Source organism: Pongo pygmaeus, chromosome 1, assembly GCF_028885625.2.
Source record: "Pongo pygmaeus isolate AG05252 chromosome 1, NHGRI_mPonPyg2-v2.0_pri, whole genome shotgun sequence".
Classification (NCBI taxonomy): domain Eukaryota; kingdom Metazoa; phylum Chordata; class Mammalia; order Primates; family Hominidae; genus Pongo; species Pongo pygmaeus.
This window is the reverse complement of record NC_072373.2, coordinates 18,689,694-18,711,227: the sequence shown is the minus strand read 5'-3', so window position 1 is coordinate 18,711,227 and position 21,534 is coordinate 18,689,694. Positions and strand designations below refer to the sequence as shown.

The following is a 21,534-nucleotide window of genomic DNA, read 5'->3' as shown; positions in this document are numbered from 1 at the left end:
GTTCCTCCAGGAACAGAGCTGCAACCATCCTCATAACAAACATCTATGAATACCTGCTCTGTTTAGTACATGGGTAGCTGTTTCTGGATTCCTGTCACTTAAAGAAAACCCCACAAATTCCAAAATAGCAAAATTCTGACATGAATATGGGTTTCTTATTTAGCTACAATTTTACTGTGAAATGATGGTTTGAATTTGCAACTTCAAAATTTTATCAAATGGCTAAAGATAAATAGGATTGATTTCCTGCACTTAAGATGCCGATTCTGCCTCTGTGAGAGATGAGACTAAAAAAGGGGCTGCCAGCAGGTTCAGGGTGTGGATAAGCTTCTGCCACCTGTGTGGCTCTGAGGGCAGCCCATCATTCTCCTGCCTTTAGAGACTGTGAGTCTCTCTGGATGTGTTATCTATCTTTATTTCTATCTGTCACTTTGATTCATTGGTCAGGGAGCTCTTTATCTACATTGAAAAATATCCATAGGCGGGAAGGAAATTAAGACTGTGTTAAGGTGAGGTGTGCATGGGGGTGGTGTGCGGCATGTGTGTGTGTGTGTGAGAGATATGTATTGCATTGTGCTGTGTGTGGTATGTATTTGGTGTGCGTGTGTGTTGTGTGTGGTGTGTTTGTGTGGAATGTGTGCATTGTGCTTTGTATGTGCATGGTGTGTATATGTGTGTTGTGTGTGATGTCTGTTGTGTATGTGTGTGGTATGTGTGTGTTGTGTCTGTTGTGTATTTTGTGTGGGGTGTGAATTGTGTGTATGTATGTGTGTGTGGAGTATCTATGTGTGTTGTGGGTGTGTCATGTATGCACAGGGCGTGTGTGTGTTGTGTGTTGTTTATGTACGGTATGTGTGTGACAGGGACGTGCAGCTGGTTTGGTGGGTTCAGCGTGGATTCTTTCTACCACCACCTCACCTTTTTGGATGGAAGTTAAAGTTGGTTTCTTAATTTACTGAGATTTTAATCAATTCCGTCTTTTAAACTTTCGTGTGTGCCCAGGGATAAATGTAGATTTCAAATAGACAGTCCCAGTGTCCTAAGCCAAGACCCTAAAATATTTTGGTTTGCAAAAATCTACTGCTCAAACCCATCACTCCATAATTTTCTGAAAGAATGAATTCATTTAGTATTGGCTATTTTAACAGCCGTTCTCAACCATAACTGTGTCCCATAATCACCCAGGGAGATATTTTTTAACGTAGATTAAGAGCTTCCAGACCAATCAATCAGAATCGCCAGGGTGGTAACCAACTTCTTCTTCTAAGCTGCCAAGGTGATTCTGATGAGCAGCCACTTATAGAACTGACAACAGATTGGCACCAGCCCTCTTGGGGTGCAAGTTTGTCCTGTGTTCCTGAGGACCTTTGGTGTCAATTTCTGTAGGCAGAACTACACCCTTTGGGCCTGGCTATGTGAAGTGTGGTCCACTGACCAGCAGCATCCATGTCACCTGGAAGCTCGCTGGAAAAGCCTCATCCCAGAGCTACTGAATCAAAACTGGCCTTTTCCCTAGACTTCCAGATGCATCACAGGCACATTCAAGCTTGTGGAGCACCACTGAGTGTCAGCGGTCTCAGTACTGGCTGCACACTAAAATACTGATGCTTGGGCCCCAACTCCGGAGATCCAGATGTGATCCGCCTGGGTATTGGGAATTTTAACCATCTCCCCAGGTGAATTCTAATGGAGAGGCAAGGTGGAGAACCACTGATCCAAATGGCTTTCAGTGATTTGCAACCTGCCTTTCATCCTAGCAGGTTTTGTTGGGTTATGCCTCATGGTGGGAATTCAAATCCTACAAAAATAATCCCAACCTCTTCTTCACCAGAAGAGAAACCAAGTCAGCTTTAAGCCAGGGTCTTCCCTTCCTTTTTGGTATTTGGAATAAAAAGACTTACACTTACATAGGGTTATTTATATTTGAGGCAGTTTCCTCCCAGCAGATAAACATTTAAAGTTTGAATGTTTTGTACATTTCAGATCTTCACACAGAGAAACAATCAACTACAATAGAGCTACTAATAGCTGAAGGGAGTTAAGAATTTACAAGCCCCAAATATGCAGCTCTGGCATATTGACTATTTTGAGTTAAAGGCACTTAAAAAACAGCAGGTGCAAGAAGATCACTCTGAGCTTCATTCTGTTTCTAAAGAGGAGAGGAAATTCTCATGTGAAAAGATATCATCCTATACCAAAAGAAGTGTTATTCTTATCATCAAGGACTAGAAGTTGAAGCCAAGGGAAATTTGTACAAACAAACTTTGTTAGACTAGCCCCTATCTTCCTAGTCACTTCTCTACCCAATTAAGTGCCCAGCCCAAGCCTTATCACATTTTCACAGTTTACTACTCTTTGTCCAACTGAGCATGTAAGTGTTTGACTCTAGTTGTATCTTTGGGTCTTTATTTCCTTATGAAGGCTCCAACGCCACATAAAACTTGTATTAAGTGAATGTGTATGCTTCTTTCCTATTGATCTGTCTTATGTCAGTTCAATTCTCAGGCCCAGCAAAAAACAAAAAACAAACAACAACAACAACAACATCAACAACAAAAACACTTTCAAACTCCCCTACATGGTAATTCTCAGAGTGGAACATACACAGACAGGCTCACAGTAGGAAGAAAAGAAAAAGAAAAGGAAGACAACTCCACAACACACAATGCTAGGCCAGAGGATTACCCCAAAAGTAAATCAACACCTGGGACCCTGCAGCAAGATCCTGTGATCTTTAACTTCTTGCCAAAAAGAAAATGCCTCAAACTACAGCATTATGAGAAGTCTGACCACTTCAAAGTAATCCAATGTGACTTTCAGAGTGGACAGAGCCACCAGGAGTGGTGGCTTGCCCCTGTAATCCCAGCTACTTGGGAGGCCGAGGCAGGAGGATCCCTTGAGGCCAGGAGTTTGAGGCCACAGTGAGCTATGGTCTCACCACTGCATTTCAGCCTGGACAACAGAGCGAGATCCTGTCTCTAAAATTAATTGATTAAAATAAAGTAGACAAATCCTTTGAAAAGGATTTTCTGCTGGATTTGCAGCTTTTCTCTTTGTTTTCATCTGAGCTTCTCAAGAGAGTTGAAGAGATGTTGCAGAGAAAGTAAAGTTGAATCGTGTATGACAGACATGGAGGAAAATACCTGTCTGAAAATCTTGTGATGATAGATGAATATAACTCTTTTCCAAACATTTTCTAGAAAGCTGGAGGAATATACGGCTAAAAGCATAGGTTCTGCCTCTGCCTTAGTTTAGATTCTTAGTCTCCCCTTTGTATCTATGATGGAGAAAGTTACTTCCTGAACTATAGTCTCTTCATCTGAAAATAGGGGTAATAACAATATCTATCTCCTAGGTAAATGTAACACATGTCTGAGGCATTAAGCATGACACCTGGTATCTCATAAACCCTCAGGAAATGTCAGCTATTATTAAAAATCTTACTAATATACCTATTTTGTGGATAAGGCAACAAAGGGCTAGAAAGGTGAAGTATAACAAGCCCAAGGTAGAGGCAAGACTTGAACCCAGGCATTCTGTCTCCAGCACGTCATATGTAAGTACCCAATTACTATGCACTGGTGCCTTCTGACGGCCCCTTCCCCTTCCCTGGCGGCCCCTCCACCTCCCCTTCCTCCTCCTTCTTCTTCTCCTCCTCTTCCTCCTTCTTCTTCTCCTCCTCCTCCTCCTTCTTCTTCTCCTCCTCCTCTTCTTCCTCCTCTTCCTCCCCTTCCTCCTCCTTCTTCTCCTCCTCCTTCTCCTCCTCCTCTTCTTCCTCCTCCTCCTCTTCCTCCTTCTCCTCCTTCTTCTCTTCCTCCTCCTCCTTCTCTTCCTCCTCCTCCTTCTCTTCCCCCTTCTCTTCCCCCTTCTCTTCCCCCTTCCCCTTCCCCTCCTTCTTCCCCTTCCCCTTCCCCTTCCCTTTCTCCTTCTCCTTCTTCATCTTCCTCTTCTCCAGACAGGGTCTTGCTCTGTTGCCCAGAGTGCATTGGTGCAAACATGGCTCACTGCAGCCTCAATGTCATGGAACCAAGTGATGCTCCAGCTTCAGCTTCCCAAGTAGCTGGGACGACAGGTGCACCACCATGCCCAGCTATTGTTTATTTTTTGAGGAGACAGGATCTTGCCATGTGGCCCAGGCTTGTCTTGAGCTCCTGGGCTCAAGCGACCTTCCTGCCTCAGTGCCCAAAGTGCTGAGATTACAGGCGTGACCCACCATGCCTGGCTCACCTGACTTCTTAAGGACTGTCTTCCTGTGTCCCAAGACTCAGTCAAGACATTTCTATGAGGTTTTTCCTGGCTGTTTGTTACCAAATGGATCTGACCCCTCCTCCTTTTGCACCCTGACTGTTTCTGTACATCCTTCTTTACAACATCCACACCATCACTCTGTGGCTCTCTGTTTACTTGTAGAGAGCAGGGCCCAGTTTGAGTAGCCAACCTGCCTCAAACCCACCCAAGCTCTGGACTTTAATAAGTAGATACATTCTCTTTTTGCTTAAGGCTGTTTGAGTTGGTCTTTCTGCCACTTGCAGAAGAGACCTGATGTACATCTTTCGTATCCCAAGGTTCATTCCAATCATGGACCGTACTTGAACATGAAAGAGCTGTACACAGGGTCCTGGAAACCTTCCTTTAAGTGGACATCAGTCAATTAATCAATACTCTTTGGGTATGGTTATTAAACCAGTGACTACTCTACTTAACTGTAAATAGCATCTAATCCATATTTCTTTACACAGTTCTTAAGCAGGTCATGAAAAATTGCCAAATTACTGGTGCGCTTTCCAGATCTACCTATCAATGCCATCCACATGGAAATGAGAATTTTCCAAGTCACTGGTTCTTAGACCAGGGATGGTTGTCACCACTGATAACACTGCTCGTGCAGTGGGGGTGGGGGGTGTGGTTCTCATCTATGTGGTTTCTCATGCATCTCCTTGATGTCGAGAATTTTCTAAGACTCTACAAAGTTTCTTAGCTCTCTCCCATGTCTCCTCCACTTCCAAGATGGAGTTCTTTAGCATTTGTGCACATATGAGCCATTTGTCCTTATAGCACTTAGAGACAAGTAGCCTCATGTTGGGAAAGAAAAATAAAATCTTGGGACCCCAATTCACTTTGACAGAAGGAAAAAAAATAAGCCAAAAGCTGAATCATGCAAGAAGCTGCCTTTCCTTTTGTTCCTAAGCAGATAGCTACAGATAAAAGGTTAAATATCCCCACAGATAGCTACTGTATGTTCACCTTATCTTATACAAAGTGCCAACTCACTGAGCACAAGACTAACACATAATTGACTATTCCCTTACCTGCTCCTTTTCTCCTGCAACTTGGGGGTTCTGTACTGTGACCATATCCTCCCTCTTTCCTCTTCCACCTGCTTTTCCCCTGTAAATATTTAAATATTGAAGCCCTCAAAACCATCTTTGGAAAATGGCATGGAACACAGATTGTTCCTGCAGATTTGTAATCCTTATTTCTGGGTGTGTTTTTAACTTTGGCAAAATAAACTTCTAAATTGATTGAGACCTGCCTCAGATACATTTTGGTTTACAATGTTATGTATACACCTGTGTTTCCCATATTCTGTCCTGTCTCAGTCAACTTAGTGTACCTTTTTTTTTTTTTTTTTTGTAATGATTGGTTGCATGGCAGATCTACAGTCACTCAGACCCTTGGACTCAAAGAATAGCAGACCAACAGCAGCAATCAGCACCACCTGGGAAATGTTAGAAATTCAGGATCTCAGGCTCTATCCCAGATTTACTGACTCTGAAGCTGCATTTTAACAGGACACCAGGTCATCCGCATGCATGTGGAAGCTTCAGAAACACAGAGTTAAACTTCGCATAGCGAAACTGCGAGTGGTGTTCTTCTGGGTTGCCTTTGCTAGTTTGAATGTTTTCCAACTCTCCATGACGTCTCCACATCAAATGCCTTCCTGAATAGTGGCTCTCAGCTGAATAAATTGGTCATCTAATGCCTAAATTGTTAAACAAAACAAAACTTTGAAAGTCACCTTTTTTTTTTTTACAAGCCTTAGCTCACAGTGACCTTTTGCTTCCTGTTGTTTTTCTTTTGTATCTGGGCTGTTCTGCTCTGTTTCTGCATGGCCTTTGCCTTGTATCCATCATTGGTATAGTGTGGTGATATGCTTTCTTTCTTTGAATTTGCTTTAATTTTTAATTTTTAACTTTTGATATATATATATAGTACCTGAGTTATTTTGACACAAGGATACAATGTGTAATAACCACATCAAGGTAAATGGGGTTCCATCACCTCAAGAATTTATCCTTTCTTTGTGTTACAAACGTTCCAATTATACTCTTTTAGTTCTATTAAAATGTACAATAAATTATTTTTGACTGTAGTACCTTGTTGTGCTACGGATCTTTTTTTTTTTTTTTTGAGATGGGATCTCGCTCTCTCACCTAGACTGGGGTGCAGTGGCCCAATCTCAGCTCACCACAACCTCCGCCTCCCAGGCTCAAGCAATTCTCCTGCCTCAGCCTCCCGAGTAGCTGGGACTACAGGGATGGGCCACTACTGCCTAGCTAATTTTTGTATTTTTAGCAGAGACAGGGTTTCACCATTTTGGCCAGGTTGGTCTCAAACTCCTGACCTCAAATGATCCACCTGCCTCAGCCTCCCAAAGTGCTGGGATTACAGGCATGAGGCATCCCGCCTGGCAGGATACTAGATCTTATTAATTCTATCTAACTCTATTTTGGTACCCATTAACGATGATATGCTTTCTGGACAGGCAGACTTATTCTTTGCTAATGCCCCTTTTTCTTCCAATATCATTTGCAATTGCACGGTTATTTGGCTTCTTATACCACCCTATCCCCACCTGTTGTTTGCTATCCCCCACCTCTCAATCACAGGTTTATTGTTATTTTGGTTAAATCACTTTAATTGTCTTTATATTGTTAATTACACATCTAATATATTATAGTTCCTTTCTTTTATAATTAATTGCTAATTATGGATTTAACCATTGCTTAAATTTAAGTGCTTAAATCACTTTCATTTTCTTAGGCATTTATGTGCCTCTAGCCAGTTCTTTCCATTTTCTCCGTAGCTTCTCAATATAATGTTCTACGTGATGAAGTAAATTTTAATTTTCTTATGATTCTATGTATGTGTAGATAATACTTCCCATGCCCTCTACAGCTTTTCAGGTAACTTTTCCATGAGATGAGAGAAGCTATCAGTTGTCATTTTGTTCCAGAGACATCCCTCCTTGGAGCCATCTGGCTTCCTGTTGTAATTGGAACGAGTTGACCGACAGGCCAGCGGCCTAGCTGACATTCTGGGGCTTCCTTTCATTATCATCTTGCTTATCAGTGTGGGTCCAATCAGGAGACAGAAAAAGGGGAAATTTAATATAAGCAATTATTAAACTATTATAGGAGAATAACTATAAAGATGTAAAGAAAACAAAAATGGGTACCCGAGGGTTGGGGGAAAGGCCCTAAGGAGGGGCCCCCTGGAGGGGCGCTTCTTCCCCAGGTTGCATCCTTGCTGAGAAGGTGCGGTTGCAGACTCCTGGATGGCAAGGGAGTTTCTGGGCTACTGGGACTTGAGCTTCTCCGCCGTCACTTGGTAAGCAGGAATCCGGCCTCTTGAGTGTGAGCCAGCCAAGGCTGGTGGGGGGCATGCAGAGGGAGCGGAGGCCACACTGCAGTCAAAGGCCTGAGCGCAGTGTCTGTCCCGGGGCTGGGTAGGAGGTGGAGGATGGGGGCACAGCAACGTGGTTCCTCGGCCCCAACCAGGACTGCAAAGACTTAAGAGGCTCATGCTCCGGGCGTGTGGCTGGGGCAGAGCACCAGCGATGTCTCCACACAGAGCACACTGCGGGTGGTCAGAGCGGCGGGTGCAGGAAAAGCAAAGCACAGCCACTGCAGCTAAAAATGACTTTCCCTAAGTGCCCTTCCACTGCCCTCTACTGACGAAGCTTAACATCGTGTTCACTATAAAAGAGGAAAGCTTGAAAGCTCAGTTCATTTTTGCATAGCAGGTACTGAAGGGTGAATCTAGAGCTGACAGGCCATAAATGGACCCCTGGCACAGACTACCCCTTCGAATACCCAGCTTTCATATGCACTCTTCTACACACATTTGACTGTCATACAAAAACCAAACAACTCAGTATTTCTACCTAACAAGCTATGGCTCTCCTTCTTACAAGGTAGGAACTCTCACTTTTCCCCACGATAAAAAGAAGCAAAATCCCAAAAGATGCAAAACCCCAATTACTGTATCCATCACTGCCTCTATTACTCTTCAAATTTAGTCATGGTCCCATGGAATATTCTATTACCTAAAGACTAAATTGTAAAGTTGACCTCCAACAACTTGGATAAAAATTTAAAATAGGAAGGAGATTTTAAAAAATGGTTAGTATATGTCAGTAAACACATGCATACAGAAAGCAAAGAGAAAATATGCAAAGCTTCTACAGTCCTCATTTCTGTAGTTGGTCATGAGCTCATGGTTAGTATATGTGGCTTCTTTCTTCCACAGTCCAGTCTATAACTTTCTTTTCCTCCTGGCCCAAATCTCAGCAGCTCAGGATTTTCTACCTGGTAGAATGACTCAAACTTTCATTCACAAAGGGTCTGAGTCTCCAACTGTGCTGCTTTTTCTTTTGTTGCCACATAGTCCATTAATCTCTTAATTTCTTTTGTTGCTATATTGTCCATTGATTGATGGAAATGCTGCTACGTTGTCCATTAATTAAAATTAATTTCTTTTGTTGCTACATTGTCCATTAATCTCTACTGCTGGACAGGAGAGTACTAAGAGATGACTCGGTGACTTCCCTTGGGTTCCAGACACGGTCCTCCATGCCTCCATTGCATAGCAGCAGCCCAATCGACCCATGTAATTGGGATCAATCGCTTCAGCCAATCAGCATGTCATCAATGTGATGGACCCAGTGGGATGTTTTGTGGAACATCAAGATGATCAAGATCTCTGTGGACTACATGAGAGCAGAGAGCTGGGAAGTTGATGTCGCTCTGGGGCAACACTGTGAAGATATACCATTGGACCAGACAGGTAAAAGCAAACTGCTCTGTTAGGCCTTGAACACTGGTATGGAGAAAGGGCCAGGTCGGTGTGTCATACCCAGTCCCAGAAGCTGTGTTGATTTGCTCCAGTAAAGACACTGCCTGGGGACAGCAGCTTCAAGTGGAGTCTCACGATTTGATTTAGTTTAAGATGGTTCACAGTCATCCTCCAGGATCCATCTGGCTCTGCACAGCCCAAACAGGTAACTTAAATGGGGGTGTGATAGACAGTGCCCTCCTATTTCTTTCAAGTCTTTGATGGTGGCATTAATCTCTGCAATTCCCCCAGGAATGCGGTATTGTTTCTGTTTTACTATTTTGGTAGGAAAAAGACATTACAAGGGCTTTGACTCAACATTTCCTACCAGCATGTCCCTTGTTGCCAGGTACTCAGGAACTGGAGAAATAGCCACCGAGTGGGCCTGCTGTGAGTTAGACTCCATTGATCACCTGACCACTGTAAGCCTTTGCATTAACTGGTGGGCCACAGTGTCTTCTTTTTTTTTTTTCTTTGGAGACAGACTCTCCCTCTGTCACCCAGGCTGGAGTGCAGCTGCACAATCTTGGCTCACTGCAACCTCCCCTTCCTGGGTTCAAATGATTCTCATGCCTCAGCCTCCTGAGTAGCTGGTATTACAGGTGTTCACCACCATGCCCAGCTAATTTTTGTATTTTTAGTAGAGACGGGGTTTTGCCATGTTGGCCAGGTTGGTCTTGAACTCCAGACCTCAAGTGATCAGCCTCTCAAACTGCTGGGATTACAGGCGTGAGCCACCACGCCTGGCCCACAGTGTCTTTTGAGTGAGCTGACATTTGGCACTGCTTTTCCCCTGGAGTGATTTGCTGATTCTAAAGCTGTACCCAAGAGGCTGAGAAGCTGAAAGAAAATGCAGCTGAAAAGTCTGAGAAGCTGAGTAGAACTATCAGCACTCCTATGGGGCAGGCAGAAAATATTAAAACCCACCAAGGAGGAGAGGCCCCAATAAATCCCAAGGCTTGCAGTTGGGACTCCCAAAAGGGTATACCATTGAAGGAAGGAAAAACTGGAAATAAACCTTCCTTCTAGCATCCAATCAGGTCAATCCACGATTGCTGCCATCTGCCCCAAACTGTCTGCAGAAACAAAAGCTAATTCTTTCTGGGAGAAGATAACATTATTCAATGCCTCAAATTATCACTCCACTTTTTTTTAACCCAATTAAATGTGAAGACATGCAATAATACAAGTATTAGGGGAAGGGATGGTTTCTTTCAATATGGTGTTGGGCTGGTTGCAATCCACACGGTTAAAAAAGTAAATTACACCACATAAAAAAATCAATTTCATATAGAACATAGATGTAATGTGGAAAGGAGAACAATAAACCTACTAGAGGATTACATGGAAAGCAATTTCAAGACACTGATTTGGCAAAGATTTCTTAGAACATCATAAACATGAACCACAAAGAAAAAGATTGACAAACCATATCACATTAAAATTAGAACTTCTGTTCATCAAAAAATGATGATAAAGAGAATGGAAAATGTAATATACAGCGTGGAGAAGACATTTGTGATAAAACTGATAAAAAGATTGTGTCCAGAATATATATATTTTAAAGTCCTGATATGGCAAAAAGAGGAGCTCAAACAGCCTAAAATAAAAACGAATAAAAGGACTAAATAGGAACTTCACAATAGAGGACATTCAAATAGTTAATAGGCCTATCAAAATGTGCATAGTAATCAGAAAACTGCAAATTAAAATCACAATGAGTTCCTACAGCAAACCCACCAAAATGGCTCAAATTAAGAAGACTGACCCTACCAAGTGAAAATGTGGAGTAACCAAAATACTCATATGTTGCTTGTGGGAGGCTAAGTTGGTACAACTTGGAAAAAATATTGGGCAATATTTTCTAAAGCTGAACATATGAATGCTCATGACCCAGCAAGTCAATTTTAAAGTATATATCTGTGGTAGGCAGACAAATGGCTCTCAATGCTTTTAACATCCTAACCCCAGCTCTTGTGAATATGTCACCTTACATGGCAAAATGGACTTTGCAGACGTGATTAGGTCGAGGATCATGAGATAGAGAGATTATCCTGGATGATCTTCCTGGACTCTAAATGTGATCACGAAGGTCCTTATAAGAGAAAGAAGAAGGCAGGAGAGTCAGTGTGAGAGAAGGCCATGTGACAGTGGAAGCAGGGTTTGGAGTGATGCCATTGCTTTCTGGAATGGGCCACGAGTCAAGGAATGTGGACAGCCTCTAGAAGCTGGAAAAGGCATGGGAACAAATCCTCCCTAGACTCTCCAGAGGGAATGCAGCCCTGTCAACACCTTGATTTTACCTCAATGAGACCCATTTTTGGACTTCTGACCTCCAGAATTATATTCAATTTGTATTGTTCTCAGCCACCAAATTTGTGGTAATTTGTTACAGCAGCAATAGGTAACTAATACAATATCTAGCTGAAATAAGTACATATGTGTACTGAAATACATCCGAAGAGTGTTTCAAGAGCATTATTTGTTAAATACAAAACTGTAAATCATTCAAACTTCATTCACAGTAGAATAGATACATTGAAGTATAATCATTCAATAGAATACCACATAGTAATGCAAATGAATAACTACTGTTGCACACAACAGTATACAATGTGGATGAATCCAGTGGTGTACGTAAATTTTTAATGACTGTCTCTGGATGGGGGGTTGTATACATACATGTATGTTTGTGTGCACACATGTGTGTATATATATATGCTTGTTATAAATGTTACTAATATAAATGATGTATAAGATACAATTTACAAAAAATAAAATATATAATACTTATTGTAAATTCCATATTGCCATTGATTCTCAATCAATTTTGTTAATTTTTGCCAAACTCTTGAACCTGTAGTTCTGTCATGAATGTTAGTTGATAGTTTTATCTACATTAAAGACTAAGACAAAAGACAATAAAGATTTATGTCAAAACTTCTTTCATTTGTTCGCCGGGCACGGTGGTTCATGCCTGTAATCCTAGCACATTGGGAGGCCGAGGCAGGAGGATCACCTGAGGTCTGAAGTTCAAGACCAGCCTGGCCAACATGGAGAAACCCCATCTCTACTAAAAATACAAAAATTAGCCAGGCATGGTGGCAGGCGCCTGTAATCCCAGCTACTCTGGAGGCTGAGGTAGGGGAATTGTTTGAACCCGTGAGGCATGAAGGTTGTGCCCCTGCACTCCAGCTTGGGCAAAAGAGCGAGACTCCGTCTCACCAAAAAAAAAAAAAACTTTTCAATGACTTCAGCAAAAACAGAGAAAAACTCTCATTTGTCAAACTATCCTCTTGAACTGGATAGTATATTTGAATACTGGAAGAATAATTCCTCAATTTTTTTGTGTACTTCAGTGTAATGGCCACAGACACAACACACTTAAGTTTAATCTGCAATATTAACATTTTTCACCACTTTCTTAAGTCTAGACAATCAAAAAACAATAAATCTATCCCTTTTTATTTATAGTATTTTCTGATTTCTATGATGTAAAGATTCCTACTGTGGCCAATTTTAAGCTATCATGGCGACACAATTGTAAACAACGTCAGGAAGAAACACACAATAGCACATCATCATATAGTATTCCATGCAATTACAACAGGTAGAAACAATCCCAAAGCAGAGGGCATACTACAGTGTTGTTAGAGAAATAGGAAGTAATCAGTTTGAGTATTTATTATCTGTGTTTTTAATTGTGATTTAATTATGTTTTTATAATTTAATTCTTCTAATAGTTATGTTTAACAAATAAATTTCAAAATTTCTGAAAATGTAACCATCAGCTCTTGTGAGTTGGTACAAAACATACTCCTGAACACACACTGGACAAAACTTTAACATTGAGTGAAATTAGCTAGACGTAAAAAAATACTGTATGAGTTCATTTATATAAAATCCTAACAGAAGTGAAGCTTAACTCTTATGTTAGATGTCAGGTTAGTGGCCTAGCTAAGCCCCATCAACATCAGCTGACCCCCAGGCACACAGGTGAACCCAGGGTAGCAGAGCCAATGGGCTGAACCCAGCCTGGATCACTGACTCTCTTGCTAACTCACACATCCATGACAATAAGTGACTGCTCATCCATGATTATAAGTGATTGCTGTTTTAAGCCATTGAATTTTGGGATGGTTTGTCATGTGGCATTTTTCTGGCAATAGCTAGCTAACAGAGAAATTGTGTGAAGGTACAATTCCTCCCTTTGGGGAGGAAGGTGAGGAGGGTGGCCAGAAGGGGATGCAAAGGAGACTCCTAGGTGCTGGTAATGTTCTACTTTTTGACCTGTGACTGTTACATGCATGTATTCCCCTTGTGATAACTCACTGAGCTATACTTATGATTTGTACTGTTTTCTTTACTCGTGTTTTGCCTCAATAAAAAGGTTTATTTAAAAAATACAATTGGCTGATTAATTCATGAAGAAGTACTCAATTTCTCTAGTAATCAAAGATAGTGAAATTGAAATCTTTAAATACCATTTTCCACCTAACTGGTTGGCAAAGACTTTTAATTTGTTACTCAGTGTTGAGAGATTGCAGGAAAATGAGCATTTTAGCATATTGATAGTGTGCTAAGATGTCGGAGGGGTGATTACATATTAGTACAAACTTTTTGGAGTGTTATTTGGCAAATTTATAAAACAATTAGCAAAATATCTTTTGACTTGCAATCTTACAGTTCGAAGTTCATACTAAGGAAATGATTATAATTATTTGCATAGATCTAGTTATTGGTATGTTCATCCTAGCATTGCTTTTGATAGTGAAAAATACAAAAATATGAAATGTTATAAAATTGGGTTTGGTTACATAAATGAGGTATATTCCCATAAATGTGGTCATTTTATATGATGAAAAAAATGTGTAATAAATTTCACAAAAAGCTGTTTGTGATCTGTTACTTAATGAAAAAGAAAGCAGTTCATTAAACAATGTGCTGTATACAATGGTATACCCTGGCCTTTGTAAAAATAGCTACATATTGTATAGATAGATTTACATGTCTAGGTATTATAGATAGGTGGATGGTAGCCATGTAAGTAAGCAGGTAGGTATGCAGGCAAGTAGGTAGGTAGGTGTGCAGGTAAGTAGGCAGGTGTGTAGGTAAGTAAGTAGGTAGGCAGGTAAGTAGGTAGGTGTGCAGGTAAGTAGGTAGGTGTGTAGGTAAGTAGGCAGGTGTGTAGGTAAGTAGGTAGGTGTGCGGATAAGTAGGTAGGTGTGTAGGTAAGTAGGCAGACATGCAGGTAAGTAAGCAGGTGTGTAGGTAAATAGGCAGGCATGCAGGTAAGTAGGCAGGTGTGTAGGTAAGTAGGTAGGTGTGTGGATAAGTAGGTAGATGTGCAGGTAAGTAGGTAGGTGTGCAGGTAAGTAGGTAGGTGTGTAGATAAGTAGGTAGGTGTGTGGATAAGTAGGTAGGTGTGCAGGTAAGTAGGTAGGTGTGTAGGTAAGTAGGTAGGTGTGTGGATAAGTAGGTAGGTGTGCAGGTAAGTAGGCAGGTGTGTAGGTAAGTAGATAGGTGTGTAGGTAAGTAGGTAGGTGTGTGGATAAGTAGTAGGTGTGCAGGTAAGTAGGTAGGTGTGTAGGTAAGTAAGTAGGTGGGCAGGTAAGTAGGTAGGTGTGTGGATGAGTAGGTAGGTGTGCAGGTAAGTAGGTAGGTGGGCAGGTAAGTAGGTAGGTGGAAAGCTATGAAAAGTCTAGCAGGAGACACACCAAAGCACGAATCCTTTTTATAACTGCATAGTGGAACCATAGGTGATTTTCATTTTCTACTCTGATCTGTATTTCCTAATGTCTTCTCTCATGTGTGTGCACTTTGTTTAATTAAAAGTTACAGAAACAAGCACCACCACCAACAAAAAAGACTCTAAACACTTTCATATCTGGTCAAATTTTGCTGGCAAATGATTCATGAAAAAACCTTTTAGAGCTTTCTGGATATTGTAATTTCAGCTAAAGATTGGTGAGCTAGAAAATATTTGCACTGGAACTGTATTACCTATTTCCACTAACAGATCAGGTGGCCTATAGCACATGTCCACTAGGGTATTGTTTTTGTCATTTTTTTCTTCAATCCTTACCCCTATGCTCCACCAGGATTTCTGCTGGCAGATTTGTGGATATCCAGACGTATTATAGAACCCAATCTTGCTACTTAACTGTCTGCTTCTTTTGTGTGGAACAATCCTCTCCATCCCTGGATTCCATTTTAAGCAATATCTTCCAAATCTCTGTGATAATTAGATTTCCCACTCCAGCTTATAAGTCAGATTCACTTGATTTACTCTGCATATTCTACATGATGGAGTATAAATGTCCAAGGTCATGTCTTATGCCCAGCTCCCTTCCTAACCGCATGCTCATATGAATCACCGGATACACTTTTCCTTGCCAGAACTGCTGTCTTCAGTAATAATTGGGTTCATCTAGGTTTCCCCTTTCTTGCTCATATTTGCTTTAAATCGCTCTTAATCAGATTCACTAGACTTTAGGGAAATAACAATACAACTGTTATCAAAAGGTATATCAAATATTTATAACACACCATGGAGTTTGTTTTGTTTTCAGAAAGAAGGAGTCTCACTATGTTGCCCAGTTTGGACTCGAAACCCTGGGCTAAAAGCATCCTCCCATATCAGCCTCCCAAGCAGCTGGGACTACAGGTGTGAGCCACTGTGCCCAGCTACTAGCATTTTTTTTTTTTTAATAAAAGAGCTCCCTCAGTACTCTCATGGATTATAATTATTAATAAACTCATAAATTCAGACAATTTGGTTTTCAAATATCTGTTTAAATAAAGTAAGGATGTTATTACAATTCCTGAATGTTAGAACTGGTTGGTGCAAGAAGAGAAAGCAGCAGTTTAATTGTCCACATCAAGGCACTGAGGGTGCCAGGATGGAAAAGGAAGTTCACGGATGAGTGCTCATTCATTCTCCTTCAGACCACAGTTGCTGCAGTTACCTTCCCCAGGCACAATTCTGCATAATGGTGCTTTCCATTACAAAACTACTCACTTGAATCATTTAAATATTGCAAAAAGTATACAATTTACCTATGTAATAGTGTTATTTATAGCATGCCTTTCATCCATGGATATGCAAGAGCTTTAAAAGCCACACTTAATACAGACTTACAGGTGCTTCCAATCTGACCCATGCAAGCAGGCTAATATTGCTGATGTCATTGAGTCTACAGATGAAAAGATGTGAGAGTATCTTCATATATTAATATATTCCATGTCTTCATATTCTTAATATATGCCAACCTGTCCTAAGCTCTTTCCCAAGATCACACATCTCATTCTTTAAATACATTTTAACCCACTTTTGATCTATTTGACACTCAAACCTTTGGAAGCAATGCCAGAATATGGCATTTCAAATGATTTTATGTGAGGACTCTTTTTTTTCTTCTTTTTTTAGACAGAGTTTCACTCTTGTTGCCCAGGCTGGAGTGCAATGGCGCGATCTCGGCTTACTGCAATCTCTGCCTCCTGGGTTCAAGCAATTCTCCTGCCGCAGTGTCCCAAATAGCTGGGATTACACGTATGCGCCACCATGCCCATCTAATTTTGTATTTTTAGTAGAGATGGGGTTTCTCCATGTTGGTCAGGCTGGTCTCGAACTCCCAACCTCAGGTGATCTGCCCGCCTCAGCCTCCTAAAGTGCTGGGGCGTTAGCCACCACGCCTGGCCATAAGGACTTTTTTTGTGAGCTGAAGATATGTGGATTAGGGAAAAAATACTAAAATATTTAGGTGCATTCTTAACATTTCTATGATTAAAAAGTCAGCCTTGAGATGGGAGGATCACTGGAGCTCAGGAGTTTAAGGCTGCAGTGAGCTATGATCACATCACTGCACTCTGTACTGGGCCACAGAGCAAGACCCCATGTCTAAAAATAAAATAAAAATTTTAAAAGTCAGTTTTGTATTAATGGGTATTCTTTTTTAACTTGCAAATCTCTCTAAGAAATTAACGACTTTTAGATATGTTTGGTAGGCTTCATAAGTTTCAGATGCAACATCATAATCTTCAAAAGATCTGTGCTTTGAAGATATAATAGTTACTCCATGTTACAGTTTGGAGGAAAATAGGTGGAGGTAATAGGTGGGGTGGACAGAGCCTAAGTGACTTGCTCAGGATTACCAACATGATCAAGGGCTTCCAGGGTTTTAAAGTTTAAAATTTCACATGGATGACATGTTCTATCCTAGAATGTAGAGGGCAAATAATGGGAAGGTAACTATAGAAACAAACAGCTTAGCTACTAAAAGTGAATATTAAATAAATTAAAATAAGTAGTTTTGAAGATCATATCTATAGGTCAAATGAGAATTTAGGACAGTGCAGAAGAATTCCCCACCGTGATAATCATGATCCTCTCTCCATCTTTTAGTCTATCCCGGTGGAGCTTCAGTTTTATTGTGCTCTCCAGCATTTGTTGCAGAAATCTGCAGGAAGTTGTCATAGAAATGGGATGGAAGCCAGCTATGTTATCTCTCCAGGCTTCCCCAGTGTGACCCTGATATTATCCTGGAGCCAATTGTATACATTCCTTTCTTTCCCCATCCCATCTGCCCATCTTAAGCTGCCCGTGATCTGCACTCATCATGGGTGGCTAAACATTATTGCATAATCGGTCCTGGCCATAAAACTAGAAGCACAGCCACATCTTCAGGATCATAGCAATGCCAAAGTGAACATTCCTATGCAAATACCCTGTTGAACATGTGCAAGTGTGTGTGGAATGGGTTTCTTCAGCTCTACTTTCAACGAAGGGGTGAGGATAAGTACTACCAAGAGGGTTACAACGGAGGATGGAAGATCTGGGTCCAAGATCCTGTCTACTGCAGCAGCACTGAGCTGGCAGAAAGCAGCAGGCAAACACCTCCTTCGCCTTCTTATTAGGGGATGTGGAAAGGCACCGCACAGGGAAGCGAGGCAAAGCAAGAAAAAGTGAGCAGCTTCCCTCACAGCAGCAACCAAGTCACACTGCAGATGGTTAGACAGGCAGGCCTGCGTTCAATATCCAGTTAACATTGAGCAGAGACTGTCTTCCACCTGCAAACCAGGGAAAGGAAAGGAAATGGGCTTTGTTATCATTGGCTTCATTGACCAGTGGCTCTCCCTTTTTTATCTCCAGAACTCATTTGTTGTCCAGACACCCTACATCTGCCTCTAATTGAAGCCAAAGGTAGAAGGTTAGAAGACCGGCAGCTTAGGGACATAAGCAGCGGGGTTCTTGCCTGGATACGGTGCCAGAGACTTGCTGTCTGCTCTTTTCTTCTACCATCCTATCCCACTCCCCAAGGGATCTACAACAATAGGCTCTTAACGGGATAAAGAAGCCTTAGAACCATCCAAATCCATCCTAAACTGTAGGTGTATCAGTCAGGGCTCTCCAGAGAAGGACCACCAGTAGAAGATATATAAAAAGAAATTTTTATAACATATTGGCTCATGCAATTATGGAGGCTGAGAAGTCCCATGATCTGCTGTCTGCAAGCTGGAGACCCAGGAAAGCCAGTCGTGTGGTTTGAAGGCCTGAAAGCCAGAGGCCTGGTGGTGTAGATTCCATTCCAATTCTAAAAGCCTGAGAACCAGGAGAGCTGAGGGCAGGAGGAAATGGATGTTCCAGCTCAAGCAGTCAGGCAGAATTAATTCAACTTGCTTCTACCTTTTTGTTCTATTGAGACCCTCAATGGATTAGATGATGCTATCTGCTTTTCTCAGTTCACCAACTCAAATGCTAACCTCTTCCAGAAATAATGTTTAAATAGCTATCTGGGCATCCTGTGGCCCAGTCAAGTTGATGGATAAAATCAACCATCCTAGTGGGTAGAACAAATACAACTCCCAAGAGGGAGACAGGGGCAATCTTTAAGGACAGTGCTTTCTCTGGAGGAAACTCTGTACTAAGTTTGTTCAATACAGGGTGGTTCCTGACTTGGTTGGATTCACGAGAAGCAGACCTTGAGTCAAGGATTCATATGCAAGTGATGAGTTATGGAAGTGCTGATGAATGAGTGGGGCAGCCAGAAAGGGAAGAGAAGTCAAGGGAGAGTGTACTTTTAGGCAAAATCCCAGCTTTAGCTTGATGATGCAGAGGAGCTTTGAAATGTACATGACACCTCCAAGTATGTCCCAACTCAAGGGAAAGAGCTGGGTTTTTATAACATGTCCCACCTGTCATCTGCTAAGGCCCATCCCAAAGGAACCTAAATTCCCAGGCAATTCTGGCTGTCTGCTGGTGTGAGCAAAGTGACTCAGGACTGTAGTCTCAAGAGAGCCACAGGTGGCCATCAGGAAAAAAGCATATAGAAGTCAAAGGATGGCCACAGACACAGCCAGAATCCAAGGGAATCTGGGTAGGAGGAGGGAGGAAGCACCACCTTAAAGAAGAGTATGATGGAAAGCAGGAAAAACGGAATCTATTCAACACACGTATTTGCACATGTTCAAAAGGGTACATGCCCAAGAATATTCACTTCAGCACTGTTTTTAGATAGCAAAAAAATAAAAATAAAAAGTTGGAAACCACCTAAATATCCACTAATGGTGGGCTAAATAAATAAATTACAACATGTTGATTATCTTATTCAGTGAATACAAAAAAATGAGATTGTTATGCTCTTCAAGCTATATTATTAAATAAAAAACTCAAATTGCAGATTAATAATCTTATGCAAAATATTTTTTAAAATTTAAAATTAGATGTGTAAATAAATTTAATTTACACATATCCATGTAGAAAAATGCCTAGAAAAAGGTCTAGAAAAGTATATGCCAAAGTGAGGAGACAATAGGGTTGCTGTGTCAAAGGGGACTCATAACATTTTATTCAACAGACTTGATTTTTAGAATATTTTCCAGTAACTCTGTGTTTATGTATTATTCATGTAGTTACAAACAAAATTGCCTTCGTAAAAGCAGGTCTGACATTTTGAAATGTGGAGCTGTAACTGATCTATGAACCACAGGAAAAAATCAAAATTTCTCCATTCCATCCTTACATTTTTGTTGTACCATGCCCTTGACAGAAAGCGGAAGTAATTTCCAAAGGTACCCTGACCCCCAGGAATCAAGATGGCCAAAAGGCATAATAATTTTCTGTGTTCAGCTGACATTTTGTTATGCAACTAAATGGACTCTTATCTTTCAATTCTTTAAGGTTTAAAGGTCTTCCATAAACCTGTTTTGGCAGGAAACATCAAGCTTTGCAAGATGCATGTTATATGACCCTCAAGGATGGAGCCTAGGACACTGTTTCACATTTGGAGTCTTCTCGCAGCCTCTGGTCCATGTTTTCTTCAAGATGGAGGCTGACCCAGTGTTGGTTGGCAGGCTCCCAAAGATTCTTCAGGGACATCGGCACTTTGCTTCCTTAAGGGTGCTAGAATACTTACATAAATAAAGAGCTTACTTCTCAAATATATGTAAATCTTAGGGTACTTTGATTTGGATGTAGCTTGACTTAGTGTAATGTATTCATGGGTTTTTAGGTCTTAAGATTTATATTGAGAAGACAGTGGCAAAGTATAGAGCATATAATAATCTTCAAACTGGTGACAAGGAAGGGTAATGAAATGAAATAATAGAACCAAGTAAGAGAAACCACAAGATCAAAAAGAAGGAATGGGGCTGGGCGCAGTGGCTCACGCCTGTAATCCCAGCACCTTGGGAGGCTGAGGCGGGTGGATCACCTGAGGTCAGAAGTTCAAAATTAGCCAGGTGTGGTGGCAGGCACCTATAATCCCAGCTACTCGGAGGCTGAGACAGGGGAATCATTTGAACCTGGGAGGTGGAGGTTGCAGTGAGCTGAGATCACACCATTGCACTCCAGCCTGGGCGACAAGAGCGAAACTTGGTCTCAAAAAAAAAAAAAAAAAAAAAAGAAGAAGGGATGAAGAGTAGATAAGTAATTTTGTAGAAACTGAGAGAGGATTCTCCCAGAGATGAAGTTACTGTATTTTTTTATTCCTTTCTACTGTCTCCTTTGCTAAAATGTTCCTACCTCCCAAATTAATAAAGAAATCCACAACCCTGTCTCATTCATAAGTAGCTATGACCCATCTCTCTCCTTTCATTCCCAATCAGTAGTTGTGAATGGTTTCCCACGATCATCACCTTCACAGCTATTCAGCTCTTCCACTTGGCTCCACTCCACATTGCTTGCTAAGGTCATTAGTATCTTTACAGTTTCAGAATCAGTTGGACATTTTTTATTCTCTTCTCACTTGAGAGGCAGTGTCATGTCATGAAATGAACCTCAGCTTGCTCCTTTTTTGAGATTTGACTTAAATGTCACCTGTTTCAGCAAGACACATGCTGACATGTCTTAGAAGTGTTGGATACAGTTTTCTCTTTGTCTTTTTAGTGCCGACACATACATTCCATTTAGAACTTTTG

General features: G+C 41.2%; 1 long non-coding RNA gene across 1 annotated transcript; it reads right to left on the bottom strand.

Moving 5' to 3' along the window:
• Nucleotides 1–18,553: 18,553 nt before the first annotated feature.
• LOC129011623 (uncharacterized) lies at nucleotides 18,554–21,474 on the bottom strand. Its single transcript, XR_008493381.1, has 2 exons — nucleotides 21,253–21,474; nucleotides 18,554–18,734 (listed from the first exon to the last, which is right to left on the bottom strand). It is a non-coding gene; the product is annotated as an uncharacterized LOC129011623 (long non-coding RNA).
• Nucleotides 21,475–21,534: the final 60 nt, after the last annotated feature.